Source organism: Pinus tabuliformis, chromosome 7 (genome assembly GCF_031772625.1).
Source record: "Pinus tabuliformis cultivar Carrire ecotype Pingquan chromosome 7, CPIR1, whole genome shotgun sequence".
NCBI classification, from domain to species: domain Eukaryota; kingdom Viridiplantae; phylum Streptophyta; class Pinopsida; order Pinales; family Pinaceae; genus Pinus; species Pinus tabuliformis.
In genome coordinates, this window is record NC_142293.1 from 770,289,288 (window position 1) to 770,308,402 (window position 19,115).

Consider the following 19,115-nt stretch of genomic DNA (forward strand, 5'->3'; position numbering starts at 1 on the left):
TGTTGGTCTTGACACAGTGCACTGCAGAGTAGCCTTAGCTTAGAGACAGTTCTCTGCAATGCACTGTCTCCCACTAAGGCTGCGCCGATCCCTGTCAAGCCAAAAAGCCCATCTTTTGCTTATTTTTTTCCAAATTTGCTTCTAATGTTGTTTTCTGAAAGATAAATGTTTTCTATGTCTCTGAAATCAATTTTCATTTCCTCTCGTAGCCCTATTTTGACCTTGATTGTTTAGTGTTTCTTAAGAAATTTCTTTATCATTATCAATTCATTGTCAAAGTTAGCTTACATCGATTAGTCTTTCCTGAAAAAGAATTGTTGTAAAGTCTTCATTTCTTTGAAAAAGAAACTATCGTAAAGTCTTCGTTTCTTGTGAAAACATTGATTTATCGTTTGTGCATTTAGTTTCCTTATGTTCATCTAAAAATTAAAGGAATGAAAATAAAAACATGCATAATTCATTTAGAAGTTTTTGTGTGCTTGTGGGAATGGTATAGGGAAAGTTGCATTAGATGTTCTCTATGCTCTTTGTTTAAAGATTCTGATTGCTCTATCCCTTTTAGTTATTGTTTTCATTGTTTAAATCAAATGAAAAGAATGTTTCTCATCTTAGTTGCATTCTAGGAGTTTCAGAAACATCACACAGTGAACCTGAAAGGCAAACTATTAAACAAGATCAGCTAAAATTTATCTCAATTAACCTAATGGAGAATTGTAACTTAAAACATAACATTTAGAGGTCTAAGTTAGAGACGTGTTTTGGCATCGTTAAACATAGCAGCTATCGCTAACGCTCTGCGATACATTTTGAGTGCAATACCTCATTCCACGTACGTAAGCATATCATAGCTCATCCATGTACTTTCAGGTATATCGGGTGGTGTTATAGTATGAAAAGTATAAAGAAATGCTCTCACTATCCGGTTTCACATTAGACAATGCTAACATGAATTTGGCCTCCACGTACTTTCGAGTATATATGGGAGCACTACATTAGGTTGCTATCCATCAATAGGTAACCGAGTTAGCCACCTTGTATACTGTGATACACCAAAAATAACATTCAGGGAGATTACTTGCACGTATGTTAAGTCCTTGGCTTCTCCAAGGTAGCATATTGCAGTTCACAGTTACATGGTAAACCTTTTCGTAGATTACCCCTGTCTTGTTTTGCTATGTTATTTTGATTAAAATAAGATTAATTCTCTATAGATAACATATTCCACGCCACTTCTTAGTTGATATTAGGTTGAGATATATGACAACAACTCCAAAGTCCACCAATTAAGGAATTCATTTTGATGGGAATCCTAGTCCTCTTCCTCCTTTCGGAAATATTAGTGCTCCTTATATGGCTACATTATCCCTTCTGGGACTTACCATCAGCTTGCTAATATGGTTGTTCTCAACGTCCTTTCCCCCGTAATTGAATATTCCTACAACTGGACAAAATCAGCCCCCAGGTGATCCTAAAGTTTTTACCTTCTTCGTTGGTTGTTTCTTCCACCCCTTCTTCCTCTTTGCCTAGTTAAATTATTGACACTAGTAACCAGGTGGATAAGAATAATAATAAAGGGAAGAAGAAGAAGAATAAGAAAATTTAGTAGGGGGCAACTAAGAAACCATTGCTTCAAATGCAACTACGGATGAGAAACCGTTTGATAAGCCTCACAAACTTCGATATCCTTGCAAAATTTGTACGGGAGACCATATTCTTCAAAATTGTTCTGGTATTCCTCATATCTTAGAAGAATGGTCCTCTTGTTCACATCGTCTTATGTTATCAACTTCTGGAGATCATGCTGGTGACACAACATCAACTAGTGGTAGTAAAGTTCATGGAAAGAAGGGTAAAGTTAAGTTTCCCTATAGGTTATATGAAGGGAATCACCCCATTCACCTTTATCCCTATCTAGATGAAGCCCAAAAAGTGTTGGATAACCATCCTAATTCTCCGCAATGACTTCCATATGGTTACAGGAGACTCTCCCTTGATCCTTCACTAGTTGATGAAGTGACTGACCCAAATCAACCATTGGTCAAACCCACTCTCTTTGAATGTGAATCCCATGAGTATATACCTGACCAATCACAATTCGAGGAAAAGGTTGACTCGTTTTCACATTTATTTAATCGTACCTTTCCCATAGAGAGTGAGTATGATACCACTCATGTTCTTTTCATTTCTTCATATTCCAATGAGCTTGGAGGTAACCCAACTATTCCATCAAGGCAGGAGGAAATCCTCCTGTTCTTGTAACTCAAGGGGGTAATTCTATTGTTCTTACGGTATCCCTTCCAAGTAGTTTGGTCACTTCCTTTGATTGGAATTGACTGGCAAGATAACATCTTCCTTCTTGTGTGCCTTTCTAGATCATAGTACAGGTTTATAATATGATTGTATTTGGCACTATTGTAGATGAAGGTACATCTGTGAGTATCCTTTCCTCCACTGCTTGGCAGGCACTTGGTTCACCGCCACTTGTGCCTATTACACAAAATCTGTTGGCTTTTAACAGAGGAACCATTCAACCATTAGGGATCCTTCCTCAGTCACCTATTACATTGGGAGGAAAAATTGTTTGTCTCAATGTGATGGTAGTCCCAGGTCCTTTAGATTACAATTTACTTCTTGGGCATGACTACATTTATGACATGGGAGCTATTGTTTCAACACTCTTTCGAGCGATGTGTTTCCTGCATGAAGGCAGAATTGTCACCGTTGACCAGCTTTCATTTTTTGGCCCAAATATGGCTTCCAGTCAACCATCTTCCTTAAATGGTCCTTTTGTCCCAATGGTATCTTCTCCACCACAGGTTAATTATGTGGCAACCCGTTCCATGCCTACATCAACTGACGATCAATTTCGTGATGTTGTGCACTATGTATTGGGGGCATTGGAGCTAGATCTGTCTGATGGATTCCTTGCTACGTGTCCCTTCCAGAGCATTATTCTCCCTTCTGATGAGAACCTCTTAGAAGTCATGACCTCTTATGGGTCATGATCAAGGAATATGAGGATAGTTCCTGGTCTTGTGTCAACCTCGTTAAAAAATCAAACAAAGGGAATGAGCATAGTTCCTTGTCTTGTGTCAATCTCGTTAAAAAATGAAACAAGGAATATGACGATAGTTCTTTTACTATGTCATGCTCGTTAAGAAATGAAACAAGGTCCCCTACAACAAAGTTGAAATTGAATTCTTTGATTAGATCTCATAAAATCTTAGTCGATTCTTTCACTTGATCTCGTAATGAACCTTCATTCCATCCACCTGATATCCATGAGTAGTCTACTTAGGTAAATGTAATGAATCTTGGGGAGCATGCACTTAGAATCGATTCATCATGCCAGGGGCATGTAAACTCATCCCAAGCATAGTTTTTTCTTGTTTCAAGCTTGTGTAAAAATGAAACTGAATCCAAGCATAGTTTTTCATTTCAAGCTTGTGTAAACATGAAACTGAATCCAAGCATAGTTCTCTATGGTTCAAGCTTGTGTAAAAATGAACCCATATTCATTTTAACCCTCATTATTGCCATTCTATCAGCCTCTTCCATCAGATGAGCCTTGGTTTTTCTCCTTCCATCATCATTATCTTCTTGGCTGATCATATGCTTTCACTTGGTTGTTTTTCCCTTTTTGAGGAACAGTTGTAATGTGTAGTCTTATTAGCTAGCCTCTTCACACAAATCAACATGTTTTGAGAAGTTCCAACATCACCAGAACCAGTTGCTATCCTAGACACCACTCATTCCTATGAATGGAGTCCTCTTTAAGCTCTTTTCTGACTCTTGAAACATGAAAAGATTGTCGAGCGCTTGTCCTTTTCAGCTCGTAAACAGATTGGAAACGACATCTACTCAGTATAAGTTTAACCCTTTTCTAAACTGAGATAGATTACTTACTAAAATGTAATACGTTGATCAAACATGGTCAATAAGTTCTCTCTTGTATTATTTTACACCTTTTCAGACTTGTGAGACAAATTTATGAAAAATAACTTGTGGAGTTTTCTTTTTGTCCCTTTTCAAACTCTCTCAACATGAAAAGGATTGAGTTATCATTATCGTTAAACTCATTAAAACATCAAATAGTGAGAAACTTGTCCATCACGACAAGACCAAGTTTCACCTTCGCTAGACTCGTTAAAACATCACATAACAATGGATTCACTTGAAGGGTGGAATTATGCTACAAGCATATTTATCCTCCTCAATCTTTTTAAAAAAAATAAAGAGGTACTAGTTAGCAATGACTGGGGAAAATGGGAAAGGGATAAATCAATTTATGGTAGCAAGTCACTCTTGAAAATGACACTTCCACTTCATCTTTGTGCCTATTTGGGTTGGGTTATCTTCTTGATGGTTATCATACCATCCATCACTTTGGTTTTGGGTCAATGTTACCAATTCATTCAGTGTCGCTGACATGTTAAAGATAAGTAACATAGTAAACTTCATCCTATGAAATACTCATAAACCTTCATTTTCATGACCGTCATTCCTGAACATTGTGTCATTAGTCACATTCTATCTTCAAAATTATTACACTCATTTCATATCGTTGATGGGGGATACATCAAGGCCCTGCTGTGATGAGCCGCTTCTTGTCGACATCAGCACATTATCTAGGAAGTTAACTTAGAAACACCCTTCCAGTACCTTGAGGCTTGCATACATCAGTGGCATGTTTCTCGCTTTCGACGATAGGTTGACATCACAGGGCTTCGAACGAAAGACTTCGTATGGTGTTCAACATCAAAACATCTATTCACATCATGCAAAATGTACTGTAGCACCTTGAGATCATTATCATTATCAGCGATTTCTCTCGTGTCTGTTAACAGCTAACATAATTGGCTGGTAATCAAACAATGTCTTCCCATGTTCGACTTTAAATCACATTTTCACATGGTTAGACTCGTACTTGAGTGAACGATTGGATGAGATAGAAGACCCCAGATCTAGCTTCATCCATCTAGGTTGCAAATTCAGGAGAGTACTAAATCATCTGTACAATGGCTTTACACAGATGGTCATCCTATCATGGGTCTATATATGTAGATGACTATCTGATTTATGTACATTTAATGAAAAGTTTATATGTTGAGTATGGGTATGCCTTCCATCAAAAATTCATGAAAAATTCAAAGATATCATGATATTATGTATTGTAATCGATGCAGGTCACCGTCCGCTTCAGATCCTCCTCATCACATCATAAAGAATGTCACTCAACATTATCATTTTAAAATTCATGCTTGAGGGGGAAACTATTATACGTCTATTTGGGAACATCATTCTCGACAACCAGATCATTACAAATAGGGCTCATCAAATTCTAATTCAGTTGCTACATGCCTTAGACAAGTCATCATATTGAATGTTTTCATCCATGAATGTTTCCTAGCTTGAAACCCTACTAAAATGCCTCTTTGGGACACTAGAGTAGTATTGGTCAGGGCAACTTCTTTGCATAGAAGGTAGGCCCATTCAAACCTGCTATGCAGTCCACTTAGGCCCACTTTAACATGTGCTACGTGAGGATGAGCGAAATTGACATAGGATCCTCAGAATATTCCTTGATTCTAGAGCATTCTAGAAGGATGCCCAACTCTTATCTCATCCTATGAGCTCGTTTTTGGATAGGCTATGGATCATTCAACCCTCTATCCTCTCATCCCTTTCTCCATGGAAACTAACTCCAATTATGGAAAACCATTCAATGCCCAATTTATGACAAAACTACTTGCATTTCCCTATAAATTGACCACTCATCATAGTGATCAGGGGGCTGGAACTTGGATTATAGAGAAATACTGTTGGTTTGAGACTTGAAATCATTGTCAAGTAATGTTATGCTGCTGATTGATGTGTTATTGGTGTCATGAGGGTTTGGATTAAGCTATATGAATGACATGGGGTTGAACCACATTGGGTGTAACTTCTCCTTCTATCACTCAATAAAGTTGTTTGTTCCTTTTCCCATACTTGTGTCCATATCTATGATGAATGTATGTTCAAATGTTATCAATTCCATTTGTTGATAGTAGATATATCATATTCTTTGATTGTTGTCATCTTCTATTTATGTTAGTAGGTACTAATTGAGCGAATTCAGTTTGAGCAGGAGCGACGGGAGCAATTCAAAGGAGATCAAAGGAAGCGAAGGATCACAAGTAAGTTCCTCTATCTTATCTGTCTATTGACATAGGAAAAGGTTAAACATATTTACTTCTATTGTTCTAAGTGTAACTACCCGCTTAGGGCAGATGTACTTATCCATAGGTATAAATTCCATATAACAACATCGAATTGTGTTTAGAGGCTTCAAGGTGGTTAAAATGTTATTCCTTGCTAGGATGCGAGAGATTTAATTAGTGGTTGGCAAGATGTATGGAAGGTTAACTTTACCAAAAACATCATGGAAAAAAATGTGGGTTTTGTTAGCATTATTTATAGCTATAATGGCTTCATGTTTGTTGTACCAATTTTTCAAAAAAATATTAAAATATGTTCTTTATCCATTTCTAAGTGGTCTTTGTCTCAGATTCTTAGAGCTCTATTGATCAACGTATTAAGGACTGCCAGTTTTTGGGTGGGATGATGATGAGAGGAGGCATGAAGATATTGTTCGGTGTGATTTTTATTTCGATAAACTTGGTGAGATATGGATCCATCATGATTTATGGTAATGAGGATGTCTAGAAATGGGAGGCTATTGTTGAATTCCACTTCCATGTTGAATTTGATGGACGAGAACAAACTATTTTGGTATTTTCTAAAGGTTTCTAAGGTTTCTCTTCCATGAGGCCATATGATAAAAGTGTCATCCACAAAATGTTTCCATAATTTAGGTTTTAAGGGTGTAGTGTTTAGGGCTTTGGCTTCAATGTCCTCCATGAATAAATTTGCAATAATATGGGATAAAAGAGACCCTATATAAAGGAGATCCCATAGCTACACCACACATTTGTTCATAAACTTCACTCATGAAACTAAATAAGGTTGATCTTAGGAAAGTTTCAATTAAATTTGATGTCTAAGATCAGTTAATTTTTGGAAAACCTCGATGGAATTGAGTGGAGTCTTTGACAAAGGAATACATATTACCGACTAGAGGTTTTAGTTTCTTGGAAAGATGCTTAGCAAGATGATATGTGGGTCCTCCAATAGTGTTTATTATGCATCTGAGCAGGATCCCTTCTTTGTGAATTTTAGGAGCCCCATAAATCCTAGGGGTATAAGGATTACTAAGTAAGGATTTTGCTAGTGTACAAACTTTTTTCGTTACATTGGTATCATATTCATTCGACCCTATGATCATTCAGCCATTGCACCAAAGCTAGATTGTGACTAGAATTATGTGTTCCGGATCTTGAAATCATGGACACAAGTTTTATATAATTAAGTGAGCTTATAGAATCGCTATGGGAAACTAGAAAATAAATTATAAAATTATTGGAGAATAATGAAACACTGGATTCAACACTTACAATAGAAGATAAAAGTAATGCCAAATATGATGAGTTTGAGCCATCTTCTTTGGCAGATAAATATATAAATGTGGGTGTGGAAATATTTTTGAAGGATGAAAACCTAGATGTAATGGAAGAAGACAAATTTTTTCTTTATGATAGAAACTGTATACAATAAATGAATGGATCAGTAGGAGAAGGAAAATACGTTGATTAATTGAGAGAAATGATGATGATGGGTGTAGATAAGGGACACAAGTGTTCTTAATCATCCAATGGTTCTTTTATTGACACTGATTACATTCAGAACATTCAAGATGATAGAAAACATCAGCACACTAGTTTAGTGTTTGAGAAATATAGATCCACTCATAATAACACAAAGGGTTTCAATAAAAAGGACTTTGAAATTTATTTTGGGGAAGAAAAGGATAAGTTTCATTCTAATTATCTAAACATTGATGTTTTGATTACTACACATAGTAAGAATTTGCCAAAAAAGGGGAGAATGCTCCGTGTAAATACCCATGAAAATGTTGAAGAACAACAAACAATTCCACCCAATCTTTGTTTATGTATTCGGTTACATTGGAGAAGGGTTACATTTTTCCCCAATCAGTGGTTGCATGTTATGCCACCAATAATATCAGTAGCAACTGCCCATACGAGTCCATGGAGTGCATAGCCATAATGCATGTGGCGTGTCTGAAATATTGGCAAGAGAAGAAGCAAGGGAGCATCGTTACTACATGCAATGGTCATTACGATGGATATTTGCCAAGTTCTCTAAGACATATTATCAACGACTGTTACATGATAAAGAATCTAGGATATGAATTCATTTTTAAAGGCTTTTTATTCATTTGGACATGAAAATAATGTCACATGTGAATATAGCAATACAAGTTAAGGCTCCAACAACTATCTGATCTAGCAAATTACTCAATGATTTCATCTATTTCAACATCTTTGTTTATTATTTTTTTCCAACAATGATCTTGTAAAGTGTTATTAGAAGTGAAAACTCAAAGTGTATAAGAACTTAATCCTTGATCCGATCAACTTATAGGTTTCAAGGGATTATGTCAAGTATCTTGTAGAAAACCATGAAGAACAGTGTACTTTACAGTCATTTGTCTAAGAGATGAACACTTGTGCATTAATTTGTATTGTGATGATTTGAAATATTTTTTGATATCATAATCGATGGTTATTTATTATTATTTTGTGACATCATAATTGATGGTTATTTCTAATTATATAGTTTATAACTTATTATCCTATTTCGTAATATGATTTTTTATTTTCTCAACATTCATAATAATTTTATTTTATTTTCTTAGCATATTCAATCTTAGTAAGATGAACATAGGCAATGATGAATATTAAATATTTAGGAATCATATTTTATTTGCTATAATATTAAAAATATTTTGGTTTTTTTAGTTCCATTCAAATCAATGGACAGCTAAACTATGAAAGACAAGTGGGACAAAGATTCAATGATTCTTTGTAAAGTAGAAAAATCTATATCATCTTGACCCTTTTTAGAAGCATTTGTTTTTTTTAGATACACCAAAGGAAAAGATTTTCTAACTAGAAAACAAAATAAGAAATTTGTTAGACAAATAAAAGCAATGCTGCCTAAAATGCAGGGCATTGTGGTTTTGAAGGTAGAGATGAAAGCATAAAATTCTTTCATAGTTTCATAAATTATAGCAAAAATTCCAACTTTTTTAGGAAAACTGATAAATGAGATAAGGCTTGGCATAAAAATTTCAATTACGTTACTTTTAAAGGGGCTTGAGGAAAGAGGAACTACTTAGAACCATTCATAGCTCTCAAAAGGATAAGAGTGTAGGTATAAATGGTATACCCATAAAATTCTTTATTAATTGTTGTGAGTTCATTGAGGTAGTATATTTTTTAAGGGTAGTGGTAGTAACTCAACTCTTAGGGAAGGCTCTAGTTGCCTTAAACACCATATTCATTGCACTTATATTGAAGGTATACAATCATACGAGGTTTAGAAATTTCTCTCTCATCTCTCTATAATATTACATATAAGATTATGTCCAAAATAATCTCCTAAAGGATCAAAGAAACTATGTTTGTGCGGGTCCCTCTTAAAGCAATGTGGTTGCCTTGAAGTCTTCCAAATACAAAATACAGTTGGGATCACCTAGGAAGCGATACAAATAGTAAAAACAAAAAAAAATGGAGGCCATAACAAAGTTTGACCTATCTAAATTATTCTTTGATAGAGTTAGCTTGATTTTAATCTAACTCATTATGATCCATTTAGTATTCAGTCTACACTTTGTGGCTTGGGTTATGAGTTGCATTTACTCAATTATCTTAGTCCTAATAAATTGATAAACATCAACTTTATTTAACTTGAAAGAGACATATATCAAGGATGTTGCTGTAGCAACTACAAGAACCCTCCAAAATTTTTCTTATGTTTCAATTCTGGATCTTTCCCTCATATCTACCGGAGCTTGCCTTGCACTGATTTAGGTATTCATGCTTCAATTAAGACTTAAATTTCTCATTTTTTCTTGTGTTTTCTTATTTCCACACTTAACTAATATTTCTAACTCACAAGCTAATCTCTCAACTTAGTCTTACAACAATTTTGGGATTACCTCCAGAAACTACACAATTCTTGAGAGAAAGAAACTTTGATGATTAGAATTGTGGTATTTAGACTTGAAGTCAACCTTCAACTCAAAAACTATGCATTTATGTAAGGAAAACTAACACTAAGCCTAGAAACTATGCAATCCCTCACTGTTCTCATAAATTATGCAGTGCACTAAGCCAGAAAGTTGCTTGGTTCCCAAGAATTGCACAATATTTCCCAACAGCATGCATGGAAAGTTTCCTGAAAAAAAACAAAGAAAAAAAGAATCCCTAGAAAATATGGATCCATTATTAGTTTCCCGAAGGTGGCACATTTCTATTTTTAGAAGTTTCCATCAAGTGTCACTTTTTCCTTGATATTAGGCATGCGTGGCATAAACCCTAATTTGTTAAAATCTAGTCAATTGATGCCTCTGTAGATCATTTTCACATTCAATCTTGGAGATCTAGCTTTCCCCAAGAGATTAAGGAACCTTCAGTGCAGTTGTCGTCATTTTTCACGGTGAGATCTGCTTTTATCGCCTTTTGTCGCTTTTTCTAACGCTTTTTTTCATTTTAATTTTTCCAGTGATGTTTTTATTGTTTCTCTTTATGGTTGTTGATGTTTCAACATACTTTAGCTTGTAGAAATTTTGTTGCAGTTTTTCATTTGACTTTCACAAGTGTAGCATCAGTTTTTTTATTTTTACATCGATGGTCATCATTTCAGTGACCCTCCTCGCATATTCATTTTTCCTTCCATTTGTTGTGTTTTTGCACTTGATTCACATTGACTCATCTGTAATTATTCTTATTCGCACTCAATATCACATCATCACTTAGATCTTCTTATTTCCTACACCTTCACTAGGCATGTGTGTTCTTTCCTTGGCCAGCTTTTAGCTTACCCAGTTCGGCACTATGTAATCCTAAGGCTCAAGCTAAGAGCTTGGCATTCAAGACTACACAATGTGTAGTACCGACTGATCGAACTACACACTGTCAGGTTTCAGAGCTCAGACTGAAACCATTGGCTATTGAGACTGTGCAACGCACAATCTCTCCAGGTCTCTGCCCAAGATGAACTATGCATTGCACAATCTCAATCCTCATGTTGCACCCTTGGATATTGGGATGTGCAATGTGTAGTGCCCACAACCTGTCCCCTCACATATTCATGGAAACTTTGCAATCACTCACACTAGCTGCCCAATTTACTTCTTTATCATGCATTGAAGTTAGATTTACAAAATTTAATGTTTTATTGCCATGAATGTCTTCTCTGTCCCATAGGTACCACATTTCTTTATCACTTATCTCCAACAGTCATTGTTACCATGGAACCCATGAGAGCGGCTTCAAAGTATACCTCTCATATCGATACTAGGGAAGAAGTTGAGAAAACGCTAATGGACTTACTAGTGTATGTGGAAACTCAACTGTTTGTAGAAAAGGATTCAGATCTAGGATGGCATAAGGTTAAGGATTCTTTTCTGGAAGGAGCTTCGAAGAAGATCTAGAGGACTAGCAGGTTTACATCAGTGTTTAGCAGTCCGTATTACACAAGATTGCATTTAGGTATCCAACCTTCCCATGTGCAGATGTCATCAGCTTATAGTCCACGGAAGGAAAGAATCTGTAAGATTAAAGTTGTTTCTGTTGTTATCAAAGCACCTTTAGTAAGTGAGGCAAAGAGTAAGTCGAGGTTGTAGAGAGGAGAACGGAGGAAGAGAGAAGCAAAATGGAGTATAATTGAGGAAGAGAAGCATAAGTTGTTGGAAATAATACTAAGAAGGGGGGGTGAATCAGTATTATCAAATCAATATAATTTTTTCATTTCCATATTTAGTTTTATATATGCTACTTCAGTTATACACAACTATGTCTAATGCAACTAGTGTATATCCAGTAAACTTATGATTCAGTTAATCCATTAAACTTTTTATCTTTAGTTAGTGCATCAGAACTTTATTAACCATATGAATAGTAAATAGGTGCAGTAAAATAGAACAGATCATCACACACAAGAAGCACACATGAACACCATGATGTAAGGTGGAAACCCAATGTGGGTGAAAACCACTTGCTGCAAGTCATCTCAATCTTTTTATTAATAAGAAACTTCTTTTAAAAATATTTTTGTACTAGTGCAGCCTTATACCATTACACAGGCTTCTACCTGCAAAAGGCTACAACCTTCTCTCGTTCTCTAGCTTCTCCTGGAAGGGAGCTACAACCCCTTAGCTCTTGTACTAGCTGATCCTTTTACTAGTATGTAGGTGCCGGCCTACTGAATGCTCCAACATTCACTCGTTTTCCAGCTGCTACTGGAAGGGAGCTATCACCCCCTTAGCTCTTGTACTAGCTAATGTAGTAGTATGTAGGTGCCGACCTATAGAAAGCTACAACCTTCTCTTTCTTCCTCCAGGTACCACGTTTCATAAATTTTTAGACTGGATACTCATGGAACACAACATCATAATCTGAAGGCCACATTTCATCCAATTTTCATACTGGACCCATCTATATCATTGAAGCACACAATCAATCAATACTAGCATCAGCAATCTCTGAATCACCCAATACTGAATCAGTGAAACCCTGTCAACAAAATGTAGTCACCAAGACACAGAACAGAACACTAAACTCTGCAACAATAATCAGAACCAACTGTATCATCAAAAATCATGCATCAAAGTGCATACGCTACTTGGAAGTGCCGAACTAGTGTGTATATGCAACTTCATCAAAGCGAACCAACATGTATGTCATTAATTACTTACTTATAACTTTGCTGCACTTCCTAACTTTAGACATACCCAGATCATTACATATACAAAGATAATACGTGTGTTAGCAACCAGATCTAGTTCATCAGATCACATAAAGATAATTCATTATGATCTTGATCCATTATAGATCTCATCCATCAATACTGAAGCTAAACATAATCAACCAATCTGAATATGCAGAATACTGACACCAATAAATAGTCATCATAACTCATCAACAACCAGAAACACCTGTAACTTCAAACATCATAGCTCATATGGTATACACTACTTAGATATATCTAACCTGCATATGTACGTGCTTTTATCATAGTCAACCAGCGTATATGTCTGTAAATATTCATTCATGATTTGTAGCTATTCCAAACTTGAGTTATACCTAGATCATAACATTTACAAAACATTACATGCGTCAGTATATAGATCTAGAGTAAACAAGATCAAATCGTATAGAGATGATTCATTCCAAGCCATTAGATCCCGATCTATCCATAGATCGTTCTCCATCAACCATTGAGATTCCTCCTTAGCTTAGATCAACCAAAGCATCATGAACCCATAACCTGCATACTGGATCTCATACTTCATCAGACATTCAAGACATTCTCAATGCATTTGCCTAATGATCTTCTTCTCCTTTTATAGTCTTAGGCCTTACTCAATACCATGGTCCAAAACCATTTAGATCTAATACTAGGGACCCAATACCTGGGTTCAACACTTCGGACGCAATACCAAGGTCCAAAACCATAGGTCTAAATACCACGAACCCAAAAATAATCTTTCCCACATGTACGCACTTTTCCGTGCATGAAAGTGCGTGCATACGCATACACGACTTTTGATCAACAATCACGCGTGTATACGCATCTTTGTATATAGTGAACCTGCGTGTATAACTTGCGTGTATACACTACTTGGTATATAGAGAACCTGCATATATACGCGACTTGGTATATAGTGAACCTGCGTGTGTACATGACTTGGTATATAGTGAACCTACATATATACTCTTCTTTGTTCATTCTTTGTAGTCAGATCATCAATTCTTTGCTACTGACCTAATACATTATGATTTTTCATCTATGTGAGTTGCCATCAAGGACAACACTTGTATCATAATGCCAATAATCTCCCCCTTTGGACTTGATGGCAACAACCATACCAAGTCATTCTCCCCCTTTGACATCAAGAACAAAGGGCGAACCAAGATATTCTCTTCCTTAATATACATTTTGTTGTCCATACCCCCCCTGAGTACCTGCTGAAATCTCTGATTGAGCTCCCCCTTTTTATATGCCAAGGTGTACCAATCTATCCATGCTTCCTCTGAGTACATGCTGAAATCTCTGCTCTACTGAAATGTGTTGTTCATGCTCCCCCTGACTGTAAGCAAGGTCTACAGAAAGATTAGTCTATCATAAATGACCTTCCTATCACCAAAGACCCATACATACATCCATTTCCCAACCAAGTGGGATATACCAATAATGACTCATCCACCCAACCAAGTGGGGATACACCAGATACCAATTGTTTATACATGACTGAAATATTACATCATCCTTCCCATGCATAGTGGGGGTACAAACTACAACATATGACCAAAAGGGATTCATCAAATGACTACAATAGATAGAGACAGACTAGTACATAAAGAGTCTTGAAATGACCTTTACATGACATTTTTAACAGAATCCAAAAATCTAAATAAGATCATGATAGTCATCAGCAACTATCATACACAATGTATGATCTACTCCATAATCATCTGACAACAGCATCTAGACCAACAACCTGTATATGTTCATTAGTGTACAAGTCATCAACCTATAACAAGTTATGTTTGCATCAACTCATCCTTTTGAACAGAATTCTGCATATGACATACAAAATCATTCACATTATATCATATGTGAAAAACACCATAGCTATCTTATCAACATCAAGATCTACATGATCCAGGTATCATCACTTGGGAACATCTGCATCAATCAACATATGTAAGTATCAACCCATCATCATATACGTAAGAACTCATCATCATCATGTCTCCAACAATGCAACTTTGAGTAATCATCCATGTATCCAGCACTATGTATCTTGAGCTCAAGATCATTTGTCAAGACTTCTTGATATCATCAACATCAACAATCTTGATCCACATGAGTGTCAAGAACTATAGGAATCCTACATCATAACTGTATTATATGATCTTTATGCATATGATGACAACGACATATGAGTGACTCATCATCAAGCAATGAAGATGTGTATTCAAGCTTTGTACTTCTCCTTATCCTTATGAAGATCACCATGTAAGAACCATATATGCATCATTAGAAAATCAACCACAAATCTGATCTGAACCTCAACTATGTAACCCCAAGAGATTTTGTCATGGACAAATCATAACCATATCATAGCAAGATATATCATTTATCCATATAAGCATCATCACCAAGGACTACTAACCATAATGCCAATAATGCATTATTAAAAGCATATGCTCCCCTTGAACCTGTGCCATCTTGCTTACTATCAGATCTGATCATGCATATATCAACAAGAAGTATCAAGGCATCATCATCATTAATTTAGGATCAAAACACTTTTAAACATCTTACAAGTGTCAAGACATTTCCACACATCATCAGCAGATTGTAACCATTATCAAACAGAGCAAATAATGGAGTGAATCATATCAAACCCTTTTCCTGAACCTGTCCCTACTACTTTTCCTCAAACTAACATATACGCGACTGTGCAGTAACTATCTCACATATATACACGACTTCCCATTATGAAACTTGCATATGATATTTAGGACACTGAAGTTTTACACTTTCGGCTCCCTCTGAGTCAGTTATGTCTGTATATTGAGTTGTGCCACATCTTTCTGACTGTACTTCCTTCTTCTTCCATATCTTCAAGTGTGATGATGTTTTATCCTTTTGGTATGGTGTCTGTACTTTGTTCCTGCATTCTTTTGCTGTATGTCCAAGCTTGTTACATGCATAACATCTTACATGTTTCATATCCCTTCTATAGCAATCAACAGCTTTGTGACTAAACATGTTGCAAGCAAAGCAATATCCCTTAAAGTACCTAGAATGTGATGATCTTTCTGTGTGATGGTCTTGAACCATTCTTCTTCTGCATCTGGCTACAACATGTCCAAGATTATGACATACATAACATTCAACATTATTCATTGGAGGAATTGACCGACTATCACTTCCATAGTTAGGAATAAAAGATTTTCTTTGAAGATTTTCTTTCCTTATTTGTTGATGGGATTGACCTCTCATCTCCTTGTTGAGCATTTCAGATTTTACATTAGAGTCCCTGTCTTACTTTGTAAACTAGATTCTCCTTCAACAGATTCATGAAATCCAAGACCAGTTTTGATAGCAGGAGACCTTTGACTACTAAGAATATCATCCAAGATCTTAGTACTATCTTGAAATCGTAAGAGCTTATCCGTTTCTTCTAATTTATCTTTTAGAATATTTACCTCAACCTGATGTTGCTCTTCCTTTTCAAGATACTGCTTCTTCATGTTTTCTTCAACTTTTCTTCCTTCTTCCAACTAATGTCTTAGTTCAAGAACCCTGTTTTCATGTTTTTCAAGAGCTTGGAGTAGTTCTTTATTCTGCTTATTTGATTCTTCAATATCTTCTTTCAGCGAGAGGATTGTAACTTCAAGACTTTCATAGTAACTAGATCTATCTCTGAGTTTCTTGATTGTTGTGCTCCTTTAATTGACTTCATTTCTTAATGATGTTACTTCATCCTGCAACTTTTGACATTGATCTTCCTTGTCCTTGAATAACTTCCTTACCTTGTTTCCTTCCTCTAGTTGAGCTTTTAGTTTGGTAGCTTCTTCTTTGAAGGCACATTCCCTTTTGTTCAATAGATCTTGTTGATCTCTAATTTTGTCTGTAGGCCTTTTATATTTTGCCTCTATTTGATATCTTTATTGCTCACCCATAAGAACAAATTTAGTTGTTTCACTATCACTTTCATCATCTTCAAATGGATGGATAAATGTATCACCAGGGGATAACAAATTCATACCTGATTCTCCCACTGTCATAGCTCTTCTAAGTTGTCTTCTTCTTCTTAGGCACTTTCTTCTTAAGCTTCTTTCCCATTGTTCTACGGATCTCCTTCAAGCGATCAAGCTTCTACCAAAGGACCTGCTCTGATACCAATTGTTGAAAATAATACTGAGAGGGGGTGGTGAATCAGTATTATCAAATCAATATAACTTTTTCATTTCCATATTTAGTTTTATATACGCTACTTCAGTTAAGTCAAACCGCGTGTATACGCAACTGTGTCTAATGTAACTAGTGTATATTCAGTAAACTTATGATTCAGTTAATCCATTAAATTGTTGATCTTTATTTAGTGCATCAGAAATTTATTAACCATATGAATAGTAAACAGGTGCAGTAAAACAGAATAGATCATCACACACAAGAAGAACACATGAACACCATGATGTAAGGTGGAAACCCAATGTGGGTGAAAACCACCTGCTGCAAGTCATCTCAATCTTCTTTTTAATAAGAAACTTCTTTTTACAATATTTCTGTACTGGTGCAGTCTTATACCAGTACACATGCTTCTGCCGGCAGAAGGCTACAACCTTCTCTCATTCTCTAGCTTCTCCTGGAAGGGAGCTACAACCCCCTTAGCTCTTGTACTAGCCGATCCTTTTACTAGTATGTAGGTGCCGGCCTACTGAATGCTCCAACCTTCACTCGTTTTCCAGCTGCTACTAGAAGGGAGCTACCACCCCCTTAGCTCTTGTACTAGCTAATGTACTAGTACGTAGGTGCCAACCTACAGAAGGCTACAACCTTCTCTTTCTTCCTCCAGGTACCACGTTTCATAAATTTTCAGACTGGATACTCATGGAACACAACATCATAATCTGAAGGCCACATTTCATCCAATTTTCATACTAGACTATCAATATCATTGAAGCACAGAATCAATCAATACTAGCATCATTAATCTCTGAATCACCCAATACTGAATCACTGAAACCCTGTTAACAAAATGCAGTCACCAGGACACAGAGCAAAACACTGAACTCTGCAACAATATTCAGAACCAACTGTATCATCAAAAATCATGCATCAAAGTGCATATGCTACTTGGAAGTGCCTAACCAGCGTGTATATGCAACTTCATCAAAGCGAACCAATGTATATGTCATTAATTACTTACTTATAACTTCGTTGCACTTCCTGACTTCAGACATACCCAGATCATTACATATACAAGGATAATACATATGTTAGCAACCAAATCTAGTTCATCAGATCACATAAAGATAATTCATTATGATCTTGATCCATTATAGATCTCATCCATCAATACTGAGGCTAAACATAGTCAACCAATCTGAATATGCAGAATACTGACACGAGTAAACAGTCATCATAACTCATCAACAACTAGAAACACCTGTAACTTCAAACATCATAGCTCATATGGTATACGCTACTTAGATGTATCTAACCTGCATATGTACGCGCTTTTATCATAGTCAACCAGCATATATGTCTGTAAATTCATTCATGATTTGCAGCTATTCCAAACTTGAGTTATACCCAGATCATAACATTTACAGAACATTACATGCGTCAGTATACAGATCTAGAGTAAACAAGATCAAACTGTATAGATATGATTCATTCCAAGCCATTAGATCTCGATCCATCCTTAGATCTTGTTCTCCATCAACCACTAAGATTCCTCCTTAGCTTAGATCAACCAAAGCATCATGAACCCATGACCTGCATACTGGATCTCATACTTCATTAGACATTCAAGACTTTCTCAATGCATTTGCCTAATGATCTTCTTCTCCTTTTATAGTCTTAGGCCTTACTCAATACCATGGTCCAAAACCATTTAGAACAAATACTAGGGACCCAATACCTGGGTTCAACACTTCGGATGCAATACCAAGGTCCAAAACCATAGGTCTAAATACCATGGACCCAAAAATAAGCTTTCCCACATGTACGCGCTTTTCTGTGCATGAAAGTGCGTTCATATGCATACGCGACTTTTGATCAGCAATCCCACGTGTATACGCATCTTTGTATATAGTGAACCTGCATGTATAACCTGTGTGTATACACTACTTGGTATATAGCAAACCTTCGTATATATGCAACTTGGTATATAGTGAACC